Source organism: Puma concolor, chromosome D4, assembly GCF_028749965.1.
Source record: "Puma concolor isolate L17-30 chromosome D4, mPumCon1.1.hap2, whole genome shotgun sequence".
NCBI classification, from domain to species: domain Eukaryota; kingdom Metazoa; phylum Chordata; class Mammalia; order Carnivora; family Felidae; genus Puma; species Puma concolor.
The window spans coordinates 68278174-68292929 of record NC_141679.1 but is presented as its reverse complement, the minus strand read 5'-3'; positions in this window follow the sequence as shown (position 1 = coordinate 68292929).

Below are 14756 nucleotides of genomic sequence, written 5' to 3'. Positions count from 1 at the left end.
ATATGTAGGGGCGCCTGGGTGGCGCAGTCGGTTAAGCGTCGGACTTCAGCCAGGTCACGATCTCGCTGTCCGTGAGTTCGAGCCCCGCGTCGGGCTCTGGGCTGATGGCTCAGAGCCTGGAGCCTGTTTCCGATTCTGTGTCTCCCTCTCTCTCTGCCCCTCCCCCGTTCATGCTCTGTCTCTCTCTGTCCCAAAAATAAATAAACGTTGAAAAAAAAATTTTTAAATGATATGTAGATTCACATTTATTGTCATGGAAAAATGTTGGCAAAATTCTGAATTTTATGAAAAATGCAGGTAATAATCAGGCCATATCTCAATATTTAAATTTATTATAATTTATTTTAATTCTAGGAAGCACCTTCCTCTTCCATTATATTTTCTTTTTTTTTTTTTTTTTTAATTTTTTTTTCAACATTTATTTATTTTGGGGACAGAGAGAGACAGAGCATGAACGGGGGAGGGGCAGAGAGAGAGGGAGACACAGAATCGGAAACAGGCTCCAGGCTCTGAGCCATCAGCCCAGAGCCTGACGCGAGGCTCAAACTCACGGACCGCGAGATCGTGACCTGGCTGAAGTCGGACGCTTAACTGACTGCGCCACCCAGGCGCCCCCATTATATTTTCTTTTAAAAGTTTTTTTTTTTTTCTAACTATTCTGCTATTCTATTAGAATAACTTTAGAGTTATTTTTGTCATGGTCCTAAGCTATAATGTGTGATTCCATTCATTCCCAAATTAGCTGTCCGCCAGCCATTCATCCATCCATCCATCCATGCTAACATATATATATACACACACACACACACACACACACACATATTCATCTTTGTACCTATCAACCTATTTACTCACTAATACAGAGTGTGGGATTATGTCTGAACAGTGAGACAAAGAAGAGATATTGGCAGACAAAGAAGAGATATTTGCTTTCTGTTTTCTAACTTCTTCATTGTCTTAGTTTTTCTTTTCACAATGATAAAAAAATTATTTTTGAAATCCTCCCCCACCAAAAAATAATTTTCACTTAAAATAAAACATAATGGGTATTTGAAGATGGAGGCATCGTGCTCCCTGATTTCACACTATATAAATAAAGCCATAGTAATCAAAACAGTCTGGTATTAGCATAAAGACAGACACTTACTTTGATGGAATGACAAGCCTAGATATAAACCTATACAAATGTGGTGAATTACCTTACAACAAAGGATGTAAGAATATACAACAGGGAAAGACAGTCTCTTTAATAAACAGTGTTGGGGAAACTGGATAGCCACATACAAAAGAATGAATTTCTTTTAAGTTGTATTTATTTATTTTGGGAGACAGACAGCAAGCATGTGTGTGTGAGCAATTGGGAGGGGGAAGGCAAAGAAACAGAGGGACAGAGGCAGAAAGACAGAGAATCCCAAGCAGGCTCCACACTACAGCGTAGAGCCCAATGCAGGGCTCAATCTCATGAACTGTGAGATCATGACCCGAGCTGAAATCAAGAGTCAGATGCTTAATGGACTGAGCAACCTAGGTGCCCCCCAAAGAATAAAAATTGATCACCATCTTACACCATACACAAAAATAAACTCAAAATGGATTAAAGAGTTGAAACTAAGATCTGAAACTAAAAACCTCCTGGAAGAAAACATAGGCTCCTCAATATCAGTCTTGGCAATGAATTTTTGGATCTGACTTCAAAAGCAAAGAAAACAAAAGCAAAAATAAACATATGGGGCCATATCAAATGAAAAGGCTTTTACACAGCAAAGGAAATCATCAACAAAATGAAAAGGCAACCTAGTGAATGGGAGAAGTTATTTGCAAATGATATATCTGTTAAGGAGTTAATATCCAAAATATATAAAGAATTCATACAACTCAATAGAAAAAAAAAAACAAAAAAATCAGATAAAAAATGGGCAGAAGATCTGAACAGACAATTTTTCAAGGAAAACATACAGATGGCCAACAGCTACATGAAAAGATGCTCAACATCACTCATCATCAGGGAAATGCAAATCAAACCCAATGAAATATCACCTCACACCAGTTAGAATGGCTATTATCAAAAAGACAGAAAATAACAAGTATTGGAGATGATATAGAGAAAAGGGAACCCTTCCACACTGTTGGAAGGAATGTAAATCATTGCATCCACTATGGAAAAGAGTATGGAGGTACTTAAAAAATTAAAAATAGAACTATCATATGATCCAGCAATTCCACTTCTGAAAATTTATCTGAAGAAAACAAAAACATGAATTCAAAAAGTTATATGCACCCCCGGTTTCACTGGAGCATCATTTACAAAAGTGAAGATATTGAAATAAGTGTCCATTGATGGATGAGTGGATAAAGGTATATGTATGTACAATGAAATGTTACTCTCTCTGTCCCAAAAAAATAAATAAACGTTGAAAAAAAAAAATTTAAAAAAAAGAAATGTTACTCAGCCATAAAAATGAATGAAATCTTGCCATTTGTAACAACATGATAGACCTTGAGGGCATTATGTTGAGTGAAATAAGAAAGAGGAAGACAAACACTATCTGATTTCATTTATATCTGGAGTCTAAAAACAAAATAAACAAAAACCAAAACAAAACTCATAGATACAGAGAAGAGATTAGAGGCAGCCAGAGGAGAAAAAAGCTAGGGTGTAGGTGAAGGGGTGAAAAGGGTCAAGAGGTACAAAATTCCAGTTATAAAATAAATGAGCCACAGGGGTGTAATGTATAGCATGGTGACTATAGTGAATATTTGAAAGTTACTAAGAAAGTAAATCTGGGGCGCCTGAGTGGCTCAGTCGGTTGAGCGTCCGACTTCGGCTCAGGTCACGATCTCACGGTTCATGAGTTCGAGCCCCGTGTTGGGCTTTGTGCTGACAGCTCAGAGCCTGGAACCTGCTTCGGATTCTGTGTCTCCCTCTCTCTCTGCCCCTCCCCTACTCACAATGTGTCTCTCTCTGTCTCTCAAAAATGAATAAACGTTAAAAAATTTTTTTAAAAAGTAAGTAAATCTTAAAAGTTCTCATCACAAGGAAAACAAAATTTGTTACTTTGTGTGGTGATCAATGGTAGGTAATTAGACTTATTTCAAATAAGTGATCATTTTGTAGTGCATATAAATACTGAACCATTATATTACACACCTGAAACTCACATGTTAGGGGCACCTGGGTGGCTCAGGGGGTTAAGCGTCTGACTTCGGCTTCAGCTCAGGTCATGATCTCATGGTTCGTGAGTTCAAGTCCCACTTTGGGCCCTCTGCCTTCAGTGTGGAGCCTGCTTCGGATCCTTTGTTCCCCTCTTTCTCTACCCCTCCCCTGCTCACACTCTTTCTCAAAAATGAATATAAATTAAAAAAAAAAAGAATATGGGAAACCTGAAACACATTTAAGTCAGTTATATCTCAACTTACAAAAAGACATTTTGGGGACAATAGAGAACATTTTTAAAATGTTTCTTGTGGATGCTCAACATCACTCATCATCAGGAAAATACAAATCAAAACCACAATGAGATACCACCTCACACCTGTCAGAATGGCTAAAATTAACAACTCAGGAAACAATAAGTGTTGGTGAGGATGTGAAGAAAGAGGAGCACTTTTGCACTGTTGGTCTGAATGCAAACTGGTGCAGCCACTCTGGAAGACAGTATGGAGATTCCTCAAAAAATTAAAAACACAACTACCCTAAGACTGAGCAATTGCACTTACTAGGTATTTACCCAAAGGATACAAAGATACTGATTTGAATGGGCACATTCATCCCAGTGTTTATAGCAGCACTATCAACAATAAACATATTATGGAGAGAGCCCAAATGTCCATCAACCGATGAATGGATAAAGAAGATGTGGTACACACACACACAATGGAATATTACTCAGCCAACAAAAAGAATGAAATCTTGTCATTTGCAACACGTGGATGGAACTAGAATGTATTATACTAAATGAAATAAGTCAGGCAGAGATAGACAAATACTCATAGGTGGAATTTAAGAAACCAAACAGATGAACATAGGGGAAGGGAAGAAAAAAACAAGATAAAAATGGAGAGGGAGGCAAACCATAAGAGGCTCTTAAATACAGAGAACAATCAGCATTGCTGGAGGATGGTGGGGGGAGAGATGGGCTAAATGGGTGATGGGCATTAAGGAGGCCACTTGTTGCACTGGGTGTTATATGTAAGTGATAAATCACTGGGTTCTTCTCCTGAAACCAATACTACACTGTACGTTAACTAAGTTGAATTTAAATAAATACATTTATAAAAATGTTTCTTGTAAGACCAGCGATTCATCATCTTGACTGTCGTGATTCCATTGACTATTTTGCAATGAGCAGAAAGAGAGGTTGAAGAAAGCAGAAGAGATCCAGGTAACTAAGGAATTGAAGCTCCCAAGAATGTGAGTGAGGAGGGAACCAACCTTGAGTAGTTAGTCTTAAACAGGATGAGGGAGCACTTGTGAGAGAAAAGGGGAAGGTAGGTGAACATCAGTTAAGAGTCAGGGGTCAGGAGGGGTGCAAGAGGAAGTTAAAACAAGCGCTGACAGTGAGTCAAATAAACAACTTTGAAAATCTCCTTTGTGGGGCGCCTGGGTGGCTCAGTCAGTTAGGCGTCCGAATTCAGCTCAGGTCATTATCTCACGGTCCGTGGGTTCAAGCCCCGAGTTGGGCTCTGTGCTGACAGCTCGGAGCCTGGGACCTGCTTCAGATTCTGTGTCTCCCTCTCTCTGACCCTGCCCCGTTCATGCTCTGTCTCTCTCTGTCTCAAAAATAAATATTAAAAAATTTTTTTTTAATCTCCTTTGTTATATGGAGAGTAGATACATTTTTTAAAAAAATGTTATCTCTTTAATATGAGAGAGATTCATGTTCTGTGTAATTTGAGAAATACAGGAAAGTATAGAGAAGAAAATTAAAATTACCTGTATGTCTCCTTTATATCCTACCATTTTCTCTCAAAATTATATCCTGAACTCTTCCCTTTGTCTTCAGCATTTGTTTGAAAGATAATTTAATGTCTGCAAATTACTCCATTATATTTAATTGTTTTAACCATCCCCTCAATCTCAGATGGTTAGATTATTTTTAATTATATTATAAATATTTTAGGAATATCATATAAAATCTGCACAGCTGATAATTCTTTGGAATACATTTTTACAAGTGGAATTATTGGGAGAAGGGGTATAAACTATTTTAGGCATTGTAGTATCTCTAGCCAAATTGGTTTTAAAGAAATTTATAACTATTTACACTCCAAACAGCATCAGATGAGGGTCCATCTGATACCTTTGCTAGCATAGGTCATTTTTTTAAATGTTTGCTAATTTGAAAAGTTAAAATTGATTAATTGTTCTTTTTGGCTTTCTTTGATTGCCAGTAGGAATGAATTTATTTTCATATTTTTATGTCATTTGTATTTCTTCTACTCTTTCTTCTATACTGAATAATTTTGGATTATATCATGGATACTGTTAATATCATACTATAGCGTACTATCATACTGTTAATATCACACTCTGGATTCTCTTGTATTGTTCCAAAGAGTGTTGACTCCTTTAAGCGAGCAATTAATTTGGCCTCAAATTATAACTCTGTCCTTGGGTTGTAACTCATTCCCGTATTTCAGTTATGTAGCCTTAATGAGTCGACTTGTAACCTGTTTTGTGTATGCATGTTTCAAAGGTCAGCCAGGTATCTGGGTAAAGTTATGCACAGAACTTAGGGCTTCCCTCCCTGGTTCTCTCCTTTCTCATATTCCCTCCATTCTTCACTTTCTAGCACCCCTGGTTGCTCTGAACTCTGTTTACTGTTTATTCAAGGATGATCAATTCCAGCTGTTATATCTCCATTTTAGCCACACTGAATGACACAGACTAGGACCTGTCTTTTGGCTAAAAACCATACACATAAACACACAAAAGGAAGAAATCACCCACTGCTATTCTCTTTTTCCAGATATGGACTTTCCTTCAAAATGTGCCTGTGTTTGTTCACTCTTAAGCCTTTAGATTGCTATTTTTTATATTTTTATTTTGGAATTTAGTTATTATCTGCAGAAAAGTTAGTTTGATATTAGCTTACTTGGACATTACTAGAAGGAAAACCCCAGGTCTACAGATCATTAATTTTCACTTCCACAAAGGTCCCCCCCGCCCCGCCCCTCTTTAAAAGCACCTGGGTGGCTCAGCTGGTTGATCATTCTGACCCTTGACTTTAGCTCAACTCATGATCTCACAGTTCTGACAGCTTGAAGCCTGCTTGGAATTCTCTCTGTCCCTCCCTCCCTCTGTCCCTCCACTGCTCATGCTTTCTCTCTCAAAAATAAATAAACTTTAAATTATATAAATATAAATATGTGTGTGTGTGTGTGTATATATTTTTTTTTTTAAGTTGTGATAATCCCCAAGCACATCTCAAGAAAGCTAAGTGTCTCAGAATTCCAGTTCTTTGAACAATTTGGGGAAGGTTTCCTACAAAAGTTGCTTCTGGAAACTAGAGCTGTCTAGTTAGCTTTAAGCATACACAGAAAACTGCACCTGAGCTCATGCTGAACAAGATAACAATGGCACTGAGGGACTACAGTGCACAGAAACCATTAAAGTCTGAGGTAGAAAAGGGGTTTTCTTCAACTGGTTAATGCAGACCATAAGCAGAGGCTCTGACCACAGAGAATTTGATGTCAGCTTCACACTCTCTTCTTGAATTTGAAAAAGGATCAATGACTGGGAAGACTCATCTAATATGAGCCCTAGATGGCGTTTCCATTTGCACTACTTCATGCTTACCAACAATCACTCATCTAGGATTCCCTGGCACAAGAAAATACGATACTTTGCAGCTAACAGGTACTTGTTAAGATCTCCATATCCCTATTCACCTTGAAAGGAAGTTAAAACTTACCTTATTTAACTCACCACTTAACTTATCAGAAACCCAAATTGGGCAAGACCCACCCAGGATAATATAGGAAGAGGCAAAGCTGTAATTGGAATGCAGTTAAGTTGACTCTCACTCTTACAATCTGACTCAGCCACATTTTCAGTGTTTCAGAGGCACTGTGCTATATGGCATGTCCTCAACCTTCCTCAAGGTTAGACTCTAAAGTGTTCTGAGTGGAAGAAAACAGTTTGTGCACTGATGTGATCACAATCTCCCAAATTCAGCAGTATGACAGTGTGATCATTGCATTTAATGGTTGGCTGTTCTCCAAAATCAGATTGGCAAGTAAGGGCATGTGGTCTCTCTTGTAACTCTGCTCTCCTGGCCTTCCCATCTCCTTTTTTCCCATTACCATCTCCATGGCCCTGTGCTCTTGGTCTATGTGTATTTCATTGGGTTCAGATGCAAAAGGACTAGTCAAGATGTAAGGCAAATTGCCAGACCAAAGTCAGGTCAGCTCTGAATCATAAACATCCTTCCCTGTGAAGCGTTTGGTTTTCATATGCAATAATTTCAATCATTCACTTGTCTAAAAATACAAGAACATGTTTTTACTCATCAGCCTTCCTCAATCATGCTATAGGAAATGTAACTGAGCCATTCAGTGAGGAAAAAGCTTCTCCATATTCAGAAATCCTTCCTTGAGACCTAGCTACCAGCTAGGTAGGACATCAAAGTCCTCAGCATGGAAAAGTCAGAGTAGATGCAGTTTCACATTTTAAGAGTTGAAAAAAAAAATTTAAAAACCCTGCCTGTCTTCAGTAGCTTATAAGATCTCTCGTCTCCAGGCGGGAGAGATTCCTCAGGTGTTACCCACTCTATCATAGCATTCCTCATCTCTTCTTTTATCTTGTGCCCTTCTCCTCTTTCCAAGATCATAAATCAACAGAGACAGGCTCTCATTCTTCTTTAAAAGAGAAGGGGGGAAGTCTAGACTTCTCCTATTCCATAGCAAAGTGAACAACCTGATAAATTTAACTACCTGCTTCTCAGGTGAAAACTGGAAAGATTTCAAAGCCCAAGTGGCAATCTATAGCCAGGAACCTCTGCAGCATGAGTCCAAAGTCTATTTTATGTTCCTCTCTAGGAAGAAAGCCCATTTGGTAAAATGGCAGTCTGGTTCAAGAGACTTCAGATTCCAGAGAGGGGTCAGAGTCAAATCCAAGACTGTGTGACAGCTGAAATTGTCCATGATTTACTAATTGCTGAAGGCAGTGACCAGGCCATAAGGAGCAAAGGCCAAAGGGAAGGCTTGGTGCCCATTGCTGGCATTAGGTTTCTGTGTAGAGGAAGAGAAGACAGAAAACTGAAGAACATTTGGAACTAATTAGCAGGAATAAGAAAACGTAAGGCTAAGAGGTGGGGGGTGGCGTCAGGATTGTCCTTAAAATAAGAAATAGTTGGTCAACTTTGCCAAAGGCTTTGCTTCCCTTATCTTTCTTGTCCTCAGCATAACTTATACATAGTTGATTAAAGTACAGCCTCATCTTTCAGCTTTCTGCAATATTAAGGATCTTATCTGCAGAATAAAACAGCTTCAAAAATGAATGGAATTGGCAGATATTACTGTTTTCCTCAAGGATGGTCTGAACCTAGGAATGTGGGAGATGTCAAGGAAAGAAGTGAACTTTAGAGTCAGATAGACATGAACTCAAATCTTCATTCCACTGCTTACATGCTATGTGACCCTGAGAAAGTTAGGTATCTCCGCTGAACTTCTGTTTTCCCATCTGCAAAAGTCTGTCAATGCCACTTCCTTCACATGGCTGACATGAGGATAAAATGAGATAAAATATGAACAGGAGTTCTGTGTTTGGCACACAGTTGTGCTCATTAACTTTTCTTTCTGCCTTATAAAAACCTTTACAAATACAATAAAAGTCATTTTTGTCATTTATGTCATTCCAGAAATCAAGGCATAAAACAAACCCACAGTACTTAAAACAGTGTGGTATTATTTGAAGAAGAGAAACATAGATCAATGGTATATAACAGGAATCCAAAAGATTGTCCTATTCACAGGCAGAAATAAGTTTGAGTTGAATTGAAGGTCCATATTTCAAAGAGTAAATCTAATTTTATGCCAGGATAATGAAGGACAATAACAAGATGCTGGAGTTGCAAAGAATTTGTTAAAATCAGTTATGTAGCAAAAATAGAAAGAAAAAAATAAAAAGAAAAAAAAAGAAATTTGAACATGAAAAAAGGTGAAAGACAGGAGAGCATCTGGGACAAAATAGTCACAGCTATAAAATAAAACATTCAGATACAAAACAGACCAAGATAAACATCTGAAGCTTTCAAATAGTTCTTACATATCTATTTTAAAAAGTCTAAAAGCCAATGATATAGTTTCAAGGACACAAACAGGTAATTACAGAAGATGAAATCAGAATTGCCTTATGAAAGATGGCTTTGCCTCGTTGGTAATCAGAAAATATAAATTAAAATAGCAGTGAATTTACCATTATGCTATCAGTTTGACAAAGAGAAAAAAGTTTGATAATATCAAGTGTAGACAAGCAAGGGCAGGGCTGAGGGGTGGGAGACTAAAATTAAAACATAGCTGCTCATGACCTTGAAATTAGTACAATTGATCTGAAGGGCAAGATGGTGGTATCTATTAAATTACCCAGCAATTTATTTCTACATGTAGCTGTTCTGGATAAAGACTTGCATGTACACACAAAAGACATAATTCAATATTGTTTGTAATACGAAAAACCTTAAAAAAATATTTATCCACAGAAAAATGAATGAAAACAAGTCCATAAACACAAAGAATTACTATAAAATGTTCAAAGAAATAAAAGTAGATTTCCACATACTAACATGGATCAGTCAAAAAACCCAGAAACCAATATTTTATATTTCTCCCAATATATAGATATGTATGAAAAATATGAAGAATTTTGGAAACTTATCAAATTCATCAGAGTATACTCTTAGTACTCTTTGGTTGGGAGGAGATCCATATGGGGATAGGAGTTTTCAGGAGACTATAATTTCTTCTGTAATGGTCTAAATGTTTTAAGTTATAACTGATCTACTGTTTGCATAAATTTAAAAATAAATATGTACAGATACTTTAAAAAGATACAAATATCCCAAAAATGTTGACAGTGATTTATTTTGGCAAAGCAAAGAGAGAGTATGGGTGATTGTTGTTTCTTCTTTGTACATCCCTATAACTTAAAAAAATGTTCCCAAAGAGAAAAACGATCACTATTATCCAATGATACTCATAAAATCCCTGATTATGGCACTAGATACCAAGCTAAACTGGTTTAAAAAAAAATGTTCTGGCCCAGTTTTGTAAGCATGATCTCTTTAACTCTTATGTTAACCCTGTGAAGTAGGTACTATTATCTCCATTGGTAGATAAAGAAATTGAGGTACCAAGAAGGTAGCCAATTTGCCCAAGCTCATGCAACTACAAAGTCACAGAGCTGATAGTCCATCATACATATTTTTGAATATCAAAGTTAATACTTCTCTCGGCATACTAAAGCTACCTTGTTAATGCCAATGTTATATGCTATTTTTTTTTTTCACAAATTATAAAGCTACCTCACTGCTAAATGAATTTGAAATCTAGGGAACAGATGAATAAAAATAAGTTTTAAAACTATATAAACATTTTATGGACATATGTGCATTTAAGTATAGGAGTTAGACTAACCTATTTAGGAGAAGAATATTACTGATCCCAAGTAAAGCTAGTGTGTAGAAAAGCTATTTGCACAAAAAGGAAACATCCTTTGTTCAAACATAATATTCTTACACAGTGTGATAAAGCAGCATGGGACTCCACAGAACTGATTGTTAGCTAGAACTGTATTAGTAGGATTTCAACTTAAACTAGCCCAAGACAATGAGAATTTATTGCCTTACATAACTAGTTTCAGGCACATCTGCATCCAGGGGTTTCGAAGATGTTATTAAATCTCAATCTCTCTCTCTCCTTTTCTCTGTGTTGTCTTTATTTTTAAGTATGCTCTAGGCAAGTGGTAAATGTATATAACTTTCAAGTTCTCCAAGTTTCCATGAATATACTTCTTACAATTTCAATAAAAAAGAGACTCTCTTTCCTTCAACGTGAGGCCCTGAGAAATAAGTCGGGCATACCACAGCAATCTCTGTATCTAGTCCTGAGTCTTTGTTACCATCCCTTTCATCCCAGGAAAGATGGATTCAGTCTCACTCAAACCAAAGGGATCGAATTGAATTACTATAGGATGGCTAAAAAGAGATTAACCAAAGTGAAGAATTCTGGGCAAACAAAAAATGACCACAATATAGTCACAGCTTTCACATTATTAGAGATGTGTGGCCATTGAAAAGCCAGCAAACTAACCAATGGAGAGGGGAGACATTCACAGCAGCTACCTCATAGGGATCCCCTGAGGATAAATGATAGTTGGAGAGAAAATGTACCTAACACGGTGTCTGGCAGATAGGAAGTGTCTTCTAAATTTGTTTCCTAATTGACCAATCAAAGGCAGGTAATTCTGAGTTACTTCTATCACCTCATTCCAGAGATTTTGTCAATTAGCAAGAACCAACTGAACAATACAGCAATTCTATTGAATTTGAAATAGAATTGGGGGGTGGGGTGCCTGGGTGGCTCAGTCAGTTGAGCATCTGACTTTTGATTTCAGCCCAGGTCATGATTCCAGGGTCGTGGGATTGATCCTTTCATTGGGCTTCGCACTGAGTGCGGAGACTACTTAAGATTCTCTCTCCTTCTCTTTTTCTCTCTCTCTCCCTATGCCACTCCCCGCTGCTTGTGCGCTCTCTTCTTTCTCTCTAAAGAAAAAAAAAATAGAATTGGGAGCCTGGAGGCTGTGTGACCTGAGACTCTTAGTAAGCACAATAACAAAAACTATAGTATCTAATATTTATTGCATGCCAACCATGTGCCAAGGAGTATGCTAAGTGTATAACATGCATTTTCTCACATAATATTTACTATAACTAATGAAATAGATACTTTCATTTCCATTTTACAGATGAAGAAACAGATGTAGCAAGGCCAAATAATTTGCCCAAGGTCAAGAGAGTGACAAGGCTTGGACTCCCACTTGGTTGTGTCTGACTTGAGAGTCTGAGCTCTTAACCACGCATTGTTCTGTCTCACACTGCCCTGCGCGGCCTCATAATACCCTGAGGAGAAGACTCAACATGAAATAGCATTTGGCTGCATTCCAATCAGTCAACACATTCATCACTAGATGCACAAAGAGAGCAGGTAGGTTGGATTCCCTGTGCTGAACAAAACAATTCAGGCAAATACATGCACTGACCTCTAACTCAATTTGGAGATTTAGAATCTCTATCTTGAAGACTTCCCTAACATCTCAGCTGCTGTATTTAACGGGACCTTTTATAGAGGTGGTCAAGAGGGAGAAAAAAAATTATCTTTTTAGTTTCTTTTTCTTTCATTAAAAAAATTATTTAACCATAACGGTTCTGGAGCTATTTCTTGTTGGCAAAATTATGGAGCTGCGTACAGATTCAGAGATGTGTTGGGAGGCTGGGCACAGATGGCTTTAATTATTTGGGCAGCCATTGACAGATGTGATGGTCTAGGTTTCTGCTGCCTTGGACAGGTGTAAGCTATAGGATTTACCCAGAGGGAGTTGTGCAGAGCCAGAATTGGATAGAGCCCTGTGATGGCCCTTTATTTTGTCTTAATCCACCCCTAGGTACATAGTTATCATATTTCTTTGCCTCAAGGCATGGTCAAGTCAGTCAAAACCATCAAACCAAGTTTGTGTGCAGAAAAGAAAATCTCAAAGACAGAAATACACTGTTAGCAATTGGTCTCAAACTCCGCTCAATATTTTTACTCAGAAGCCCTTCTTTTCATTTAATCAGGGCTTCATAATCAAAAGGATATACATACAGGTCTCACCTTTTGAATCCAAACAAACATGTTTACTTCTCTGATTACAGTCCACACAAATAATTTCAGACATGAATGTCAGCTTGTGAAAACCTGCATGATTTTGTTCAACAAATTTATTGAGCAAGTTATGGAGAACAAGAGGAGAAAGGAGACATACTCCCTATTCTTAAGGAGCTCTTGACTATTTAGGAAGGAGTTTCTGATCTTTGAGCTAATAATAATAAGAGAGTCAGCACATACTATGTCAAGGTACTGTTCTAGGGTCTGCTGATGTGGTAATGATCAAAATAGCCCCTTTCCCCATGGAGCTTCCATTCTAACTGAGGATATGGACTATTAAAAGTCCATTTTCTTTGGGGTGCCTGGTTGGTAAGTGTCCGACTTCAGCTCAGGTCATGATCTCATGGTTCATGGGTTTGGGCCCCACAGTAGGCTCTGTGCTGACAGCTCAGAGCCTGGGGCCTGCTTCAGATTTCGTGTCTCTCTCTCTCTCTTTCTGCCCCTCCCCTGCTCATGCTCTGTCTCTCCAAAATGAATGAATGTTAAAAACAAATTTTTTTAAAATCCATTTTCTTTTAAAAACACATGTATACACAATATGTGTGTGTACATATATACATGTATTAGATGGGGTGGATGAAATATACTAATTGTTACAGTAGATTATATCTAAGGAATTGCATCTAGGTGTGTATGTGAGTACAACAGGATCTCTGTAGAGGAAAAACTGTTTAAGCTAGGCTGAATATAACAGAGAGTGTTACCTTCTCTGAAAACAGCTTTTACCAAGTGGAAAAGTAGAGGAAAGTATTCCAGGTCCTCCTAACTCTTTGTTTGAAATAGCAGAGTTCTGACTTAGTATCTATTATGGGCTGAATTGTGTCTCTCTAAATTCACAGGTGAAAAGCCCAACCCTCAATACCTCAAAATGTAAGTATATTTGGAAATAAGATCTTTAATGAAGTAATTTAATTAAAATGAGATCATTTGGGGAGGGAAGTAATTCAATATGATTGGTGTCCTTAGAAGAGGAAGAGAACCATGGATACTTGGCACACAGAAAAGGCCATGTGAGGACACAGAGACCAGGTGGCCATCTGTAAGTCAGAGGCAGAGACCTCAGAAGAAACCAACCAACCCTACCAGCACCTTTGATCTTGGATTTCCAGCCTCCAAAACAGTGAGAAAATAAATAAATAAATAAACAAACAAACAAACAAACAAACAAATAAATAAATAAATAAATCTGTTGCTTAAGCCACCCAGTCTGTGTCATTTTGTTACAGCAGCCCACCAAACTAATACAGCACCTGACGTTCAGATTGGGAGCATAGTATATACCTAGTACATAGAAAGCTTTCAAACAATATCTACTGAATTAAAATGTTTCTGAGTTGCACAACCGACCCATACTGAACATTTAACATGCGTGACCATCTATTTTAACCCAGCAACACTATGATATAGATATCATTATTCCTATCTTATCCATGAGGAAACTGGGGCTTTGCAAGGTTAACTATGGTACCCGGCATCACAATGCTGGTAAGCAAGCATGTGTCTGAACCCGGACAGTGTGATTTGATGACACTTAGCTGCAGCACTCTGAGGAGCTGAAGGACATGGTGAAGGAGAACAAAGGCCAACTTGTGGAGGACCTTGGTTATCGCTACAGAAGCTGAGTGTTCAGGCAACCAAAAATACAAGTCACTACCCAGAAAACCTGTTATGCAATTACCTGTATGTACACAGACCAACCCTAAAGATAATCACCATCTATGCATACGACCCATCACCCCGTACCTCATGTAGGCATAGCCCTCCCAACCACTAATCTCCCCTCTTGTATAACATACATACACACACTCACACACTCACACTCGCCTCAAACT